Source organism: Tasmannia lanceolata, unplaced genomic scaffold (genome assembly GCF_043159265.1).
Source record: "Tasmannia lanceolata isolate RefF3 unplaced genomic scaffold, GAP_Taslan_0.1 ptg000018l, whole genome shotgun sequence".
Lineage (NCBI taxonomy): Eukaryota > Viridiplantae > Streptophyta > Magnoliopsida > Canellales > Winteraceae > Tasmannia > Tasmannia lanceolata.
Genome location: NW_027518695.1, coordinates 9,718,174 through 9,733,043, shown reverse-complemented (window position 1 = coordinate 9,733,043; position 14,870 = coordinate 9,718,174). Strand labels below are relative to the sequence as shown.

Sequence of the window (14,870 nt, the reverse complement as noted above, 5' to 3'; positions counted from 1 at the left end):
GCTATTGTCACATGCTTATCGTAGATCATTGTGCCTGTGCGTAGAAGCAAGTGAATCAATAGATCACATGGTTATTCATTGTAAGTAATACAGAATTGCGTAGGCTAAAATTCTCGACCGGTTTGGCATTTCTTGAGTGCTCCTTGCCCACTTATCCGATCTTTTGGAAGCTTATCATTTTAGCCGCATTGTGAATTCTTTGGAAAGAGCAGAATGACATACCTTCAAGAACATCGTCCTCTTACTACTTCTCATGGGTCCTAATCCTAACCATTTCTTAGAGACTTGGACTATGATCCTTCCGTGCTTTCAACAACGGACATCAGACGTTCTTGGAAGGAGAGTTGTGCTAGTAAGGATTATGAGGTGGTGATTGCGCCTGGATGGATCACTCCGGCCCATGGATGGTGTAAACTAAACTTCGACAACTCCGGCCTTGGGAACCCTGGTTTGACAGGTATTGAGGGCATTCTTAGAGATGATGCTAGAGAAACCATTTGGGCCTTCTCATGTCCAATTGGATTTAAGGACTCTGATGAGGCTGAAGTTTAGACTATTCTTCAGGGGGCAAGATTGCAGGCTAGAGGGTAGTGGAATAATATTACAATAGAAGGAGACTCGCTTGATGTAATCAGATAGCTTGATAGGAGGCTCTTGTTGGGACCCTCTTGCTTTTGTGTGGAATCCCCAACAGCTCTCGCATCCTTGGAGTTTCGCTGAGATGATTGACGGGATTCTTTCCTTTTTGGAGGGCCACCTGGTTACTTTCCATCACACTCGGCAAATGGCTAAGGTAGAGGCGGATCGTCTCACTTGGGCAGGAGAAATTCATCGCTTTTCGTTAGATATCTTCAATTTCTTACCTCCATGACTTTGTAGTTATTGTTTGTTCTTTTGGTCTTCTTTGTCCTGTTAACCTTCTGGGTCCTCTTGCTCATTTTCAAATAAAACTCCCAACATTCAAAAAAATAAAATAATAAAGCCATTAGAGCCCACGAAAGAAGTGATGTTCCACTCTTCTTCTCAATCGCAAGAAATCTAATCCTGGGTGATGGAAATTTCGATCGTCAACCCTTCGAATTGAATTTCAAATTGTTCTTTAGAACTAGCACGTCTATGAACCTGCCACTGACCTCACACACCCAGCACTAACCAACCACTTCGGCGGCATTTCAACCGAAACATTTCCACAATTAGGGATTATGCCAGCTGATTGTGAGTCCAAAACCAATATTGGATTAAAAAATAAACATAAATTTGAGTCCAATAATTGGTTTTGGGATCACAATCAGTTGCAATAATCTCAAACGAACAGGGTCTTAATAGGGAACTGATGTGATTATAGCTTATTTACAGGGATACTATAATAAGATGAAGGTCCGTCTAAATGAAACTTGCACCCCAGTAATTCAAATTCAAATTACATTTTTTTTTTTAAAATTTGCAATCAAACAATGAAAAATCAGACACTTCTATTAAAAATTTCTTTTCCAGAAAATTCATACAATCCAAACACCTCCTAAAAGATTGAACCAAACATCTTTAAAAACAATTCAGGAAAATAGTCGAATACTTGTCATCTCCTTTTACAAAACCAGTTGAGGCAGCTCCAGATGGATCTCAGCTGTGTCTGATCTGAGTTTTCATAGTAACAAAATCTCAGCATCACCATGTACATCCTTGGGTAATGCTCCGATGTGCGATCGGGAAAGAAATGAGGAAAATAATAGCATAGAAGGAAATGGCAATGATATATTCGCAACCCCTGTAGGCTAATTCGCATCCCTTAAAGGAGGATATGTGGCAGACTTCAATGCTTTTTGATGTGAAAGGGTGCGAATTATCCTAGAGGGGTGCGAATTTATCATCGGTCGAAGATAATTGGAGTTTTTAACTAAAAGATTGAACCAAACATCTTAAAAAATTCTAAGAAAATGGTAGAATAGTTTGTGGATGAGGGGGTGAATTCCCTAGTCTACTAGGCCGACATGCTCCTTCGTGACCCAGTTTAAGGTTGCCTAGGTCAGCTCCTTTTTAAGGCCCCATGATCTGCAAAATTAAAAAGAAAGAAATTTTTTTAGAGAAATTGTTGTTGGGTGGTCCCACCTTGATCGGATGATTACAGCCCTTGATCTGTAGGTTCTATTAAGAGAAGCTAAATTGATTAATCTTACAGATTAGATGTTTGTTTTTTTTACTATGAAATGTTGTCTGTCTCTTGATGGGGGCCACTAGAACAAATCCCAACCGCACCTGTGTGCCGTGGGGGATCCAATATGGTGATCTTTAGCATTGAATCCAATGCGTATCAGGTACATGTGCTTGATGATCGGGACTAGGGGTGTAAACGAGCCGAGCCGAGCCGAGCTTGGCCAGGCTCGGCTCGGCTCGTTAAGCTCAAAAGCTCGGCTCGGGCTCGAACCAGGCTCGGCTCGGTCAGGCTCGGCCAGGCTCGCGAGCCTTACCGAGCTCGGGTGATATTAAGTTCACACCCCTCATCTTCTCTGGACAGCCCTATCTAGTGTAATTTGACTACTTTTTTTACACTATGGGGGTGGTCCAAGTAATAAATGGGGTTCCAAAAATGAAGTGACATATTTTGCCTCCCCCTTTCACTCATGGATAACCCTTTTAGTGTATATATTAATATATAATATATATATTTAAATATATTAAATTCTTAACGAGCCTTAACGAGCCGAGCCTGGCCTAAATCGGGCTCGGCTCGTTAAGCTTAACGAGCCTGGCAAGCCGGCTTGGCTCAGCTCGTTAAGGATTCGAGCCGAGCTCAAGCCGAGCTTTTTTCGAGCCGAGCTCGAGCGAGCTTCCGAGCCCGAGCCAAAATTGACACCCTTAATCGGGACCGTTGATCTGATGGCCCACTACTGGATGAAAGAGTGGTTCAAGTTTGATGCCAAATGAATATCACATATGCAAGATTGACACGTGCAAGAATCAACGGCTTAAAGATATCATTAGGATTTTTTTTATCATGCTGAGTCAAAGGCCTAGAACCATCCCATGAAGTTGAGATCAAGGGCGATTGGATGGGCTTGTGATGACCATTTCCTTTAGGAACTGTTTATTTTGAATTTTGAGTCCCAAACTGATTATTGGGATCACAATTGCATTTAATTTTGAGCTAATAATCAGTTTTGGACTCAAAATCGATTCTCAAAATCCAGAACAAACAAGGCCTTAACAAAAATAAAGCCTGTGTTAAAAGATATTTCTTTTTTAGAAATAAAATAAGAGATTTATATTAAAATTTTGTTATTGGATGGACATATTTGTGCAAGAGTTTCAAGGTTGAGAGATTCATATCAAAACTACTTTCATTTGAAAATTAACCCTTAAAATAGGTATATTTTGATAATTTAGTGAAAAATCAAAAGAAATAATAAATGTGACAGCGAGACTTGCCACTTATTTTTCTCTTCTCCGGACACGTGGCACAGGTGTACGCAGATTTTAAAAGGAAAATTATTTAAAATGTCAGGAATACGACAAATTCTTTGGACGAAAAACAGGGAAATGATAAATGCGCCCCTATTCATCACACATCACATGGGACACCCAACTGCAGTGTACGTGGCAATCAAATCCATTGAATCCTTCTTACGTGCGGTACATCAGCCCCTCTGCAGTCATTGATACACTGCTGTTGGGTGTCCCAAGTGATGAAAAGGGGCGCATTTATCATTTCCCCAAAAAATATTGGCATTTTGAAGAAAACAAGTTCAATGTCTAAAGCATGCTAGCCTAGCAAAATAAATACTTTCAGAAGTTTTTTTTTTTTTTTTTTTGAAAGCTAATTTTTTGGGTAAGTCATTCTTTACAATGGCTAAGTGTAGTATATTTTACAAATTATAGACTTACAAAGAAAATCCCTTTTCGAACTTACGCGTACATGCACACACATGTGAATGTGCAGACAGACAAAGATATAGATATGTGCGTGTATGCAGATCATGGATAGAGGTTTTGTGATTACCTTCAAATTGATCAGCTCCCAAATGTGACAATCAGACGTTTGAAGAAACATCTGAAATCAAGCTTATGCAACATCCCCATCTTTGCTTTTCCTAGATCACCCATTCCATAGTGTTGACTGGTAAGGACCATCTCTCCAATCAGATCATTACAAAAACCTCTTATGAAAGGGTCTTCCCATAGCTTCTCAACTTCCATGGTTTTAATAGCGAAAGACCATGGTAACAAGAAAGGCTTGGTTTTGGGCCTTGCCATGGTGGCTATCCAAAGAAGTAGAAAACGCTTAGGTAGAGGTAGAGGTAGGGTTAGGTGCTTTGTTTTATGGGAAAAAGGACCTCGAAATTGTCGATACATTGATGAGACGCGTACTAGTATGTTATGAGCGAAAGACCCGTGGCACTAATAAATATGACAGCCAAACAATATCTTACAAAATTATAGGCATGCATTGATGCGTGGCATTGTATTCTGTATGACATTATCTTCTAGGATGTCATTTCTTCATATTTAGTAGGGGTGTTAGTGGACATCGACGGCCCGATGTATCCACGAGATCCGAACGTAATTGGACACGATTTGTGCAAAACAAATGGATATGTTGGACCAGGTTTGGATCCATATCCTAAGGTCCAAAATCGTGTGGAATCATACTTGGACATATCCACAAAATTCATTGGAACGTCCTAGATCCAATTGGCCGCTTTTAATGTATTAAAACACCGTTCATATTGTAAATGAAAGAGTATTTATGACAGGTATTTTCATCATATAAAATTTCTAATCAAAATTATTTTCTTCCTTCGAAGGAAGGAAACATAGGTTGGCTCTCTCTCGCTCTCTCTTTCTCATAAGTTAGAACTTTGAACTGTCTAGTTGATTCACCAAAGAGAGGAACAATAACAATAGAAGATAATAATAATAGGGAAATGATATATTTGTCCTCTTTTCTTCCTCGAATCACCCCCTTTCAGTATAAAAAAAATTATCTGCTTTTCAGTGAGGCAAGTATTCTTTTGAGTTTTGACCAAATAATAATAAGAAAAACTCTAAGAATCTTATAAAAAGGTCACATAACAATTCTAACATTATTTTCAAATATTCACAAATTATTGGGAAAAAAGGAGATCCTTATAAGAAAATTTGCAAATAATTAGAAAAGAGCTTTTGTTGATGAACAATCTTCTTATAGAACTTTTCCAGGATATGTAAACCATGCTTCCATCATCATGCAAGCTAAAGCAATTCTAGTAGTAGCTAGCTCCTTATATGCAAAATGAAAGAGAAAAGCCCAATTTCTGTATTAAGAATGATATCAGGTAGATGGAGACTCTGCCGTCCATTGTAAAATGATGTTGCCTTGGGATTAAAAAAGAACTGGAGATCAAAATCTGAACCTAAAAAGATAGCAATTACGACATCCCAAGAAGTGATGAGTACCCCTATTTACCAATAGAAACGCCAATTTATGTGCCAGAAACGGAACCCATCATTGATTTGATAATTGATAAGGTGAATACGTAGTCCATTCAATGCTAAGCATAACGAGCATAAGGACCCCAAAATAACCCTTTTTTGTCACATGAGCTTTAAGGTGTATGAAGTAGAGGGTCTCTTAACGCCTTCTTTTTCTTATGATCGGAGTTATTTCACAAAGACTTGCCATGATAATTAAGGAATAAGGAAGAAGGGGAGAACAAGCACGCTTGGAGAGCGCAGTTGGTCATGTAATTTCATTATGTATAAAATGAGAGAGAGAAAGAAAGTCAATATTTCATGACCTTACTGACAGAGTCTATAATAGAAATTTACAAAAAATATACAGATCTGTCCAAGGGAGTGAATCAATGAAAGAATACAGAAAACATGAGAATCGGACACTCACCTCCACTTGCCCAGCTCTGTAAACTATACATCAGGAATATAGAAACACCTTGTTCATAGAAACTTATGGGAAGAAGTAAATCTTGATGAAAATTTACAAAGAAAATTGCAAAACCAAGTATCTAATGACCACCGCGGTTAGATCGCTCCCCTTATTCAGAGCAACAAAGCAAGCTGGCGATGAAGCATATGCCGAAAGAATTTCAGTCAAGAACTTCAAAATGAAAACCTTCTTGGCAGTGACGATGAAGCCTCCTGATTATCCTTCCACTCTTCAAGTACAGTGGCAATGGCTTTTCCTTCACACATCACAATACCATGATAAAATTTGTGATTTTCAGTAATATGACAACGTTTTCCATTAACAATAATGGGTGCTTAAATAAAGCACTTACAGATAAGCACAGAAAATAGATAAAGAGATATTGATTATCCTAATCTAAATTGCCTAATCTAGATAGTTTAACTCTCCTAACCCACTTGCCAATCTACCTCCAAGATGATCGACTTTCAGATCTTACATATCTGATATGATATATCTTAACAGTAAAGCACGCCAGCAAAAATAAGTACTTTTATGGCTAAATCATGCTTTAGAATGGCTATGATTTTATAAATTATAGACTTACAAATAAATCCCTTTTTGAACTTAGGTGTACATGCACACATATGTTAATGCGAACACAGAGAAAGACACAGATATGTGTGCGTACCCAAATCATGGATGAAGTTTTTGTGATTACCCCCAAATTGATCAGCTCCCAACTGTGACAATCAGATGATTGAAAAATACTTTTGAAATCAGGCTTGCTTGCAACATCCTCATCTTTGCTTTTCCTATATCACCTATTCCATAGCGTTGATTGGTAAGGACAAAGGTTTTAAATTTCGGTTTCGGGATGTGTTTCGGTCCTCACCGAAACCAAAATTTCAGACAAAATCCATCGAAATCAGATGACGTAATATTTTGTAACGTTCCAAATTTCGACGAATTGAAATTTCGGTAATTTCGACCGAAATTTCGGGGAAAACGAAATTTCTATCGAAATTTTGTAATGTTTCGACTTTACGCCATTTCGGTTTCGCTCTCGACTGAAACCCAAAATTTCGGATTTCGGTCGAAATTTAAAACCTTGGCAAGGACTACCTCTCGAGTCAAATCATTAAAAGAACCTCTTATGAAAGGGTCTTCCCATAGCTTCTCAACTTCCATGATTTTAATGGCGAAGGACCAAGGTACCAAGAGAGGCTTGTTTTTGGGCCTTGCCATGGTAGCTATCCAAAGATAGTAGAAAACGCTTTGGTAGAGGTAGGGTATAGGGCCTTGTTTTATAGGAAAAAGGACCTCGAAATTGCCAATGCATTGACGAGACATTTACTAATACGAGTGAAAGATGTGGCAATAATAAATATGAAAACCAAACAATATCTTGCAAAACTTTTGGCATCCATTGAACGTGGCGATATACTCGGTAAGAGATTCTCTTCTAGGATGTCATTTCCAGTAGGGGTGTCAGTGGACATCGACGGCCCGATTGATCCAAAGGAACCGAAATGTAATTGGGCAGGATTTGTGCAAAGAAAATGGATATTACACCTATTAGATCTCAGGATAGATGAAAGTGGACGGTCAAGATCAAAGCTATGCACGTAGGAGCTTAGAAAAGAGATGAGGAAGAGGTTAGTGTTTTCTCACTTATTGCAAAAGTGAAACTCTAGATATGTTTATATAAACACAAACTAGGGTTTCTTAATCTCAACTTAACTGTAAGTAAAAAGTGACTACTAATCACACACAATTTGAGATTTTCTTTATGACAAAGGGTTATCAATTAGCTCTTTTTTCTTAATTATTATGGTCGCGCCATTAGTGAATAGATTCCTGCCCATAGTCAATGCCCTGGATTCAACCCAGCCCTCCATCTAATAAAAAGGGATGGCTTTATCACATTTTTTTCTTGCTTGCAGCTCTTCTAAAAATACGCCTCCTCTGTATTACAAATGACACCGGGTAGATGGAGACTCTACCGTCCATTGTAAAATGAGCTTGTCTTGGGATTTAAAAAGAACTGGCAATCAAGACCAGATTCTGCGATAGAAATTTACAAAAATATACAGATACAGCCATGGGAATGAATCAATGCAAGAATAAAGAAGACATTCGGAGATTCTAGCTTTGAAGCAGAATGAAACATGGAATTTAGTTCAAGTAACTAGTGTAGTGTCACTTATTTCGTGTAATTGGGTGTATATGGTAATGGATCGGTAGAGAGGTTCAAGATGATACTTATTGCTCGGAAATTCTTGCAGAAGTACAGGCGTGATTACGACAAGAAGAGAGGTTCAAGATGATACTTATTGCTCGGAAATTCTTGCAGAAGTACAGGAGTGATTACGACAAGACGTTCACTCTAGTAGCCAAAGTTACGATAGTTCATGTGTTCGTGGCCCTTGTTGCTTTCGAATGGCAGAGCTACAATAAGTTTGCGAAGTTTAGAAAGGTACTTGGCGTGACCAGTAGAGAGTGAGGGGGAGTGTTAGAGTCACCACTGACTCGTGCATGGTGTCCGCGCTGGGGGGTTGCGCATGGATTTGAATCATAGTTGGTTTTACGAGTATGAGTCGGTGCTGAGTTTGGTTTCATGAGTATGAGTTGGTATTATATAAGACATCTATTAGTTAAGGTTGAAGAGTTTGATTTCAGCTTGGTCGTGGTTGCCACGTATAATAAACTACTTGATGTATAAAAAGAAGTAAAAGTGAACTACGTGATTACGACAAGACGTTCACTCTAGTAGCCAAAGTTACGATAGTTCATGTGTTTGTGGCCCTTGTTGCTTTCGAATGGCAGAGCTACAATAAGTTTGCGAAGTTTAGAAAGGTACTTGGCGTGACCAGTAGAGAGTGAGGGGGAGTGTTAGAGTCACCACTGACTCGTGCATGGTGTCCGCGCTGGGGGGTTGCGCATGGATTTGAATCATAGTTGGTTTTACGAGTATGAGTCGGTGCTGAGTTTGGTTTCATGAGTATGAGTTGGTATTATATAAGACTTCTATTAGTTAAGGTTGAAGAGTTTGATTTCAGCTTGGTCGTGGTTGCCACGTATAATAAACTACTTGATGTATAAAAAGAAGTAAAAGTGAACATGGACAATGGTTTCCACGATTTTGCAATTCGGTTTGTAATGTTCTTTTTTTACAGTTTCTTGCTTTTGCAGAGCAACTTCTTCTCTTTCTCTTGTTAGTTTCAATTTTCTCTTTCTTTCTAGACACCAAAGAAGGTTTACACCTCTAAATAAAAATTGAATAAGGTTGGTTCAAGTTATCTTTTTTTAGTGTCTGAAAATATAAGAGATTTTAGAAATATTTTTTCCTTTCTAACATTTCCAGAGAATTACTGCAATCCAAACAAGGCCTAAGGGTGCCTTCATTTTTCATCTTTGGCATGGAAAGGAAACAAAGGGTTTTTTTCCTGTGAAATTAGGTTGATCGATCGAGTTTCTGATGCTGAGCAACGAAAATGAGATTTATCTGAGTCTCTCTTCACCACTTCCTACTTCCAAATTAAATTGAGTTTAATTTGGAGTCTAATAATCAGTTTTGGACTCAAAATTAGACCCTAATAAAGGTGTATTTTCTAATTTAGTGAAAAATCAAGTGGAATAGTAATTGTGACAAGTTATACCAATTATTTTTCTTTTCTCTTGACACATGACACATATGTACACAATTTTCTTTAAAGGAAAATGGTTAAAAATATCATAGGAATTCAAGAACAAATCTTCTGAATAAAAACATCCTACTTAAAAGATTGAACCAAACATCTTAAAAAAAGAGGCGGTGATAAATTCACCCCCTTACAGTATAAATTCACCCACTTTACAAAGAACCATAAAAACCCAAATCAGAAATTCCCTGAAAAAACTCAAAAAAAAAAAATCAACATCAGATAGGAAGGTGTATTTATTTCAATGGAGAAGCACCCAAGAGAATTCCTCCAATAGCAGCTTGGTGAGGCATCTGTATTTATCTTGACGATTCCAGGTTGAGGTTTGGACCAAATGCATGTTACAATTTCATCAATGGGGATTGGTAAATGTCACAACAGACCCAGAACCAAACTCCAGGGATTCCACTATCTAACATTAGAGATTTTTCAGCTTTGGACTCCAGACAAGCAATGGGGTAGATGAGTGGCCTTGATTTGCCAACATCAGCTTGAAGAATGCTTGACTCTTCTAAACTTAGAGATTTCACCTATGAGGAGCTTAGAATTGCAACCAGAAACTTTTGTGACCAACTAGGAAAAGGAGGCTTCGGATATGTGTACAAAGGCCAAATACAAGAGATGGAAGAGACAGGAATAAGTACTGGATTGAGACTGGAAGTTGCCATGAAAAAATGAAAAAATTCCAATTCTCATTGGCTAAGTCACTCTATTCACCTGCAACTTTAATTCTTTTCCAAGAGAGAGAAGAATTCATTATCCCCATTAATCTGCAAAATGGAAACAAAAAAATTATATGTTAGAGATTGATGTTGATTGGTCCCACATTGATCAAATCCCAACCGCACACAAGTGTGCCATGTGGGACCCAATGGTGATCTCTAGCATTGAATCCAATGCGCATGTGGTATATATTCTAGATGATAAGGACCGTTGATCTAATAGCCCATTACTGGATGAAAAGTGGGCCCACATTTGATGTCGAATGAATATCACATTTGAAATATTGAGACTCACAACGGCTTAGAGGCATCTGTAGGATTTATATCATGCTGAATCAAAGGTCTAGAATCATTTGACATTGAGATCGAGGGCGATAGGACGGGCTTGTGATGGTCATTTCCTTTAGTCTCTTTGTTTTGGATTCTATTAATTGATTTTGAATCCAAAACTGATTATTGGAATCAAAATTGCATTTACTTTTGAGCTAACAATCAGTTTTTTACTCAAAATCCAAAACAAACAAGGCCTAAACAAAAATTATGCCAGTGTGAAAAGTCATTTCTTTTTTAGAAATAATATAAGATATTTATATTAAATCTTTGTTATTGTATGGACATATTTGTGCAAGAGTTTCAAGGTTGAGATTCATATCAAAATTAGATTCATTTGAAAATTAACCACTAAAATAGGAAAATTTTGGTTCAACTCGACTAAGCCTTTTTCCCAAACTAGTTGGGGTCGGCTAATGAATTCTTTAGAAAATTTTCATGAAGAAGGCGAAACAGTCTACCCGGCTCAAATTGGTTATTAGTAAAAAATCAAAAGAAATAATAAATGTCACAGCAATACTTGCCGCTTATTTTTCTCTTCTCCCGAACATGTGGCACATATAGTATACACAATTTTTTAAAAGAAAGTAATTAAAAATGTTAGGAATACAACAAAATCTTTGGACAAAAAACATCTCACTTTAGTCGAAGGGCATTTTGAAGGAAAACAAGTTCAATGTCTAAAGCATGCTAATCAATACTTTTAGAATTTTTTTGAACTTATGCATACATGCACACATGTGAATGCGTACACAAAGACATGGATATGTACACATAGACAGATTATGGATGGAGTTTTTGTGATTACCCCCCAAATCGAGGAGCTCCCAACTGTGGCAAGCAGGCGATTGAAAATATCTTCTGAAATCGAGCTTGCTTGCAACATCCCCATCGTTGCTTTTCCTATATCACCTGTTCCATAGTATTGATTGGTAAGGACCATCTCTTGAGCCTGATCATTACAAGAACCTCTTATGAAAGGGTCTTCCCATAGCTTCTCAACTTCCATGGTTTTGATGGCAAATGACCAAGGTACCAAAAAAGGCTTGGTTCTGGGCCTTGCCATGGCAGCTATCCAAATATAGTAGAAAACGCTTGGGTAGAGGTAGGGTAAGGGGTCTTGTTTTAAAGGAAAAAATGGCCTCGAAATTGCCGTTACATAGACGTGTGCTAATACGAGCGAAAGACGTGGCGCTAATAAATATGACAACCAAACAATATCATGCAAAATTATTAGCATGCATTGAAACGTGGCACTACACTCGGTATGATGTTATCTTCAAAGATGCCATTTCCTCATATGACTATTGAATGTTAGTGGAAATAGCCGATACATGGATGTGTGCTAATACGAGCGAAAGATGTGGCGCTAATAAATATGACAACCAAACAATATCATGCAGAATTATTGGCATATATGCATTGAAACGCGGCGTTACACACGGTATGATGTTATCTTCAAAGATGCCATTTCCTCATATGATTATATGGGTGTTAGTGGAAATTGCCGATACATAGACGTGTGCTAATACGAACGAAAGACGTGGCGCTAATAAATATGACAACCAAACAATATCATGCAAAATTATTGGCATGCATTGAAACGTGGCACTACACTCGGTATGATGTTATCTTCAAAGATGCCATTTCCTCATATGACTATTGAATGTTAGTGGAAATAGCCGATACATGGACGTGTGCTAATACGAGCGAAAGACGTGGCGCTAATAAATATGACAACCAAACAATATCATGCAGAATTATTGGCATATATGCATTGAAACGTGGCATTACACTCGGTATGATGTTATCTTCAAAGATGCCATTTCCTCATATGACTATAGGGGTGTTAGTGGAAATTGCCGATACATAGACGTGTGCTAATACGAGCGAAAGACGTGGCGCTAATAAATATGACAACCAAACAATATCATGCAAAATTATTGGCATGCATTGAAATGTGGCTAGGGCTGCAACTCGGGTCGGGCGGGTCGGGTTTTGGAGAACCCAACCCTACCCGAGAAATATCTCGGGTCGGGTTTTTTTTCGGAAAACCCACGATTCCCAAACCCGGCCCTACCCATGATAAATCTCGGGTCGGTTCGGGTCGGGTCGGGTTTTTCCACGTTGACGCAAATTTTTAAGGAAAATTCTTGTTTGGCAAGGCAACTCAACTCATAGAAGCAGAAATTACACTCACATTACACTTGAATCAATCAATGATGTAATTACACTCACATCACACTTGAATCAAACAATGCTGTAATCAAACAATGTTGTAATTACAATCAAACAATGCTGAATCAAACACTTGAATCAACTCAACTCATAGAAGCAGAAATTACACTCACATACAGTGACAGTGGGTGCGTGGGTTTTCACTTTTAACTTTGGGATAATTACATTTACACCCCCTCTAGTTTCTGACACATCCACTTCCACCCCTATAGTTTAAAACGTGACAAATACACCCCTGTAGTTTCAATTTGTTTAAGGTTTGCCCCCTCACCTGAAGGTTCGTCCATAGATTGAAGGGTTAGGATGATCCGATGAAGCTGATTTTTTGGGCACACCATATCTATGTCAGGACCCATCAAATGAACGCTTTGGATCATCCAAATAATGTGGGCCCCTACCCGAATCCAAACACTACCAAAAAATCATCCAAATAATGTGGGCCCACATTGTTTGGATGATCCAAAGCGTTCATTTGATGGGTCCTGACATAGTTAGGGTGTGCCAAAAAAATCAGCTCCATCGGATCATCCTAACCCTTCAATCTATGGACGAACCCTCAGCTGAGGGGGCCTACCTTAAACAAATTGAAACTACAAGGGTGTATTTGTCACGTTTTAAACTATAGGGGTGGAAGTGGATGTGTCAGAAACTAGAGGGGGTGTAAATGTAATTATCCCTTTAACTTTTAACTAACAATAGAAAAAAATGTACATACTATAATTTATGTAACTCGGGTCGGGTCGGGTCGGGCCCCTTCAAACCCGGCTCGACCCGAGATTCATGCGGGCTTTTGAATGCTGAACCCGGCTCGACCCGAAACCCATGAAACCTGAACCCGACCCAGGCTATTTTCGGGTCGGGTCGATGCGGGTCGGGTTTTACCCGGCTCGAGTTGCCTAAATGTGGCATTACACTCGGTATGATGTTATCTTCTAATATGCTATTTCCTCATATGACTATAGGGGTGTTAGAGGAAATTGCCGATACATAGACGTGTGCTAATACTAGCAAAAGACGTGGCTCTAATAAATATGACAACCAAACAATATCATGCAAAATTATTGGCATGCATTGAAACGCGGCATTACACTCGGTATGATGTTATCTTCTAAGATGCCATTTCCTCATATTAGTATAGGGGTGTTAGTGGACACCAACAGCCCGATGGATTCAAAGGATCCGAATGTAATTTGGCAGGATTTATGCAAAGCAAGTGGATATTAAACCTAATAAATCCTGGGGTAGATGAAAATGGACGGTCGAGATTGAAGCTATGCACATAGGAGCTTAGAAAAGAGAAAAGGAAGAGGTTAGTGTTTTCTCATCACTTGTTGAAAAAGTGAAACTCTAGATATGTTTATATAAACACACGCTAGGGTTTTTTACTATCAATTTAACTATAAGTAAAAAGTGACTACTAACCCGACTCAATTTGAGATTTTCATTATGACAAAGGGTTATTAATTAACTCTTTTTTCTCAATTATTATGGTTGAGCCATTAGTGAATAAAATTCCCTTGATATTTGCAATATTGGCATTATCTTACCTATATTAAATATTAGGGATTTGCTAGGGACCGTCCTTAAGAAGCTAACGATTAAACATCTAACTTCAATCTATTATATTGAAACCTAGATATGTGAGACCATTGGTATTAAGGGTCTTTTCAACACCCAGTTCATCATACCAAATTTCACCAAAATTTCACCTAACCAGGACATCTCAACTCTATCTATCATTGAAGTGAATCGCGTATAATCCCCCGAAGAGTAAAAGGATATTTCATAAACTCCAACTTTTGAAATAAATATGTTTGAAAAATAATTTAAAAATTTTCAATTAAATACTCGACACCATCGACCATATGATTATAATCAAGAATATTGTATAATGATCGATCTACCAGTTCAGTATATAATATCATGGAAATTTCTCAATCATGGATGTCATTTTATTCAAGTCTAGATGTTTTCCCTACA

General features: G+C 38.2%; 1 long non-coding RNA gene across 1 annotated transcript; it reads right to left on the bottom strand.

Moving 5' to 3' along the window:
- Nucleotides 1-1,382: 1,382 nt before the first annotated feature.
- On the bottom strand, nucleotides 1,383-4,300 carry LOC143851416 (uncharacterized). The gene is made up of 2 exons (XR_013236324.1): nucleotides 3,995-4,300; nucleotides 1,383-2,049 (listed from the first exon to the last, which is right to left on the bottom strand). It is a non-coding gene; the product is annotated as an uncharacterized LOC143851416 (long non-coding RNA).
- Between the last annotated feature and the right edge of the window lie 10,570 nt (nucleotides 4,301-14,870).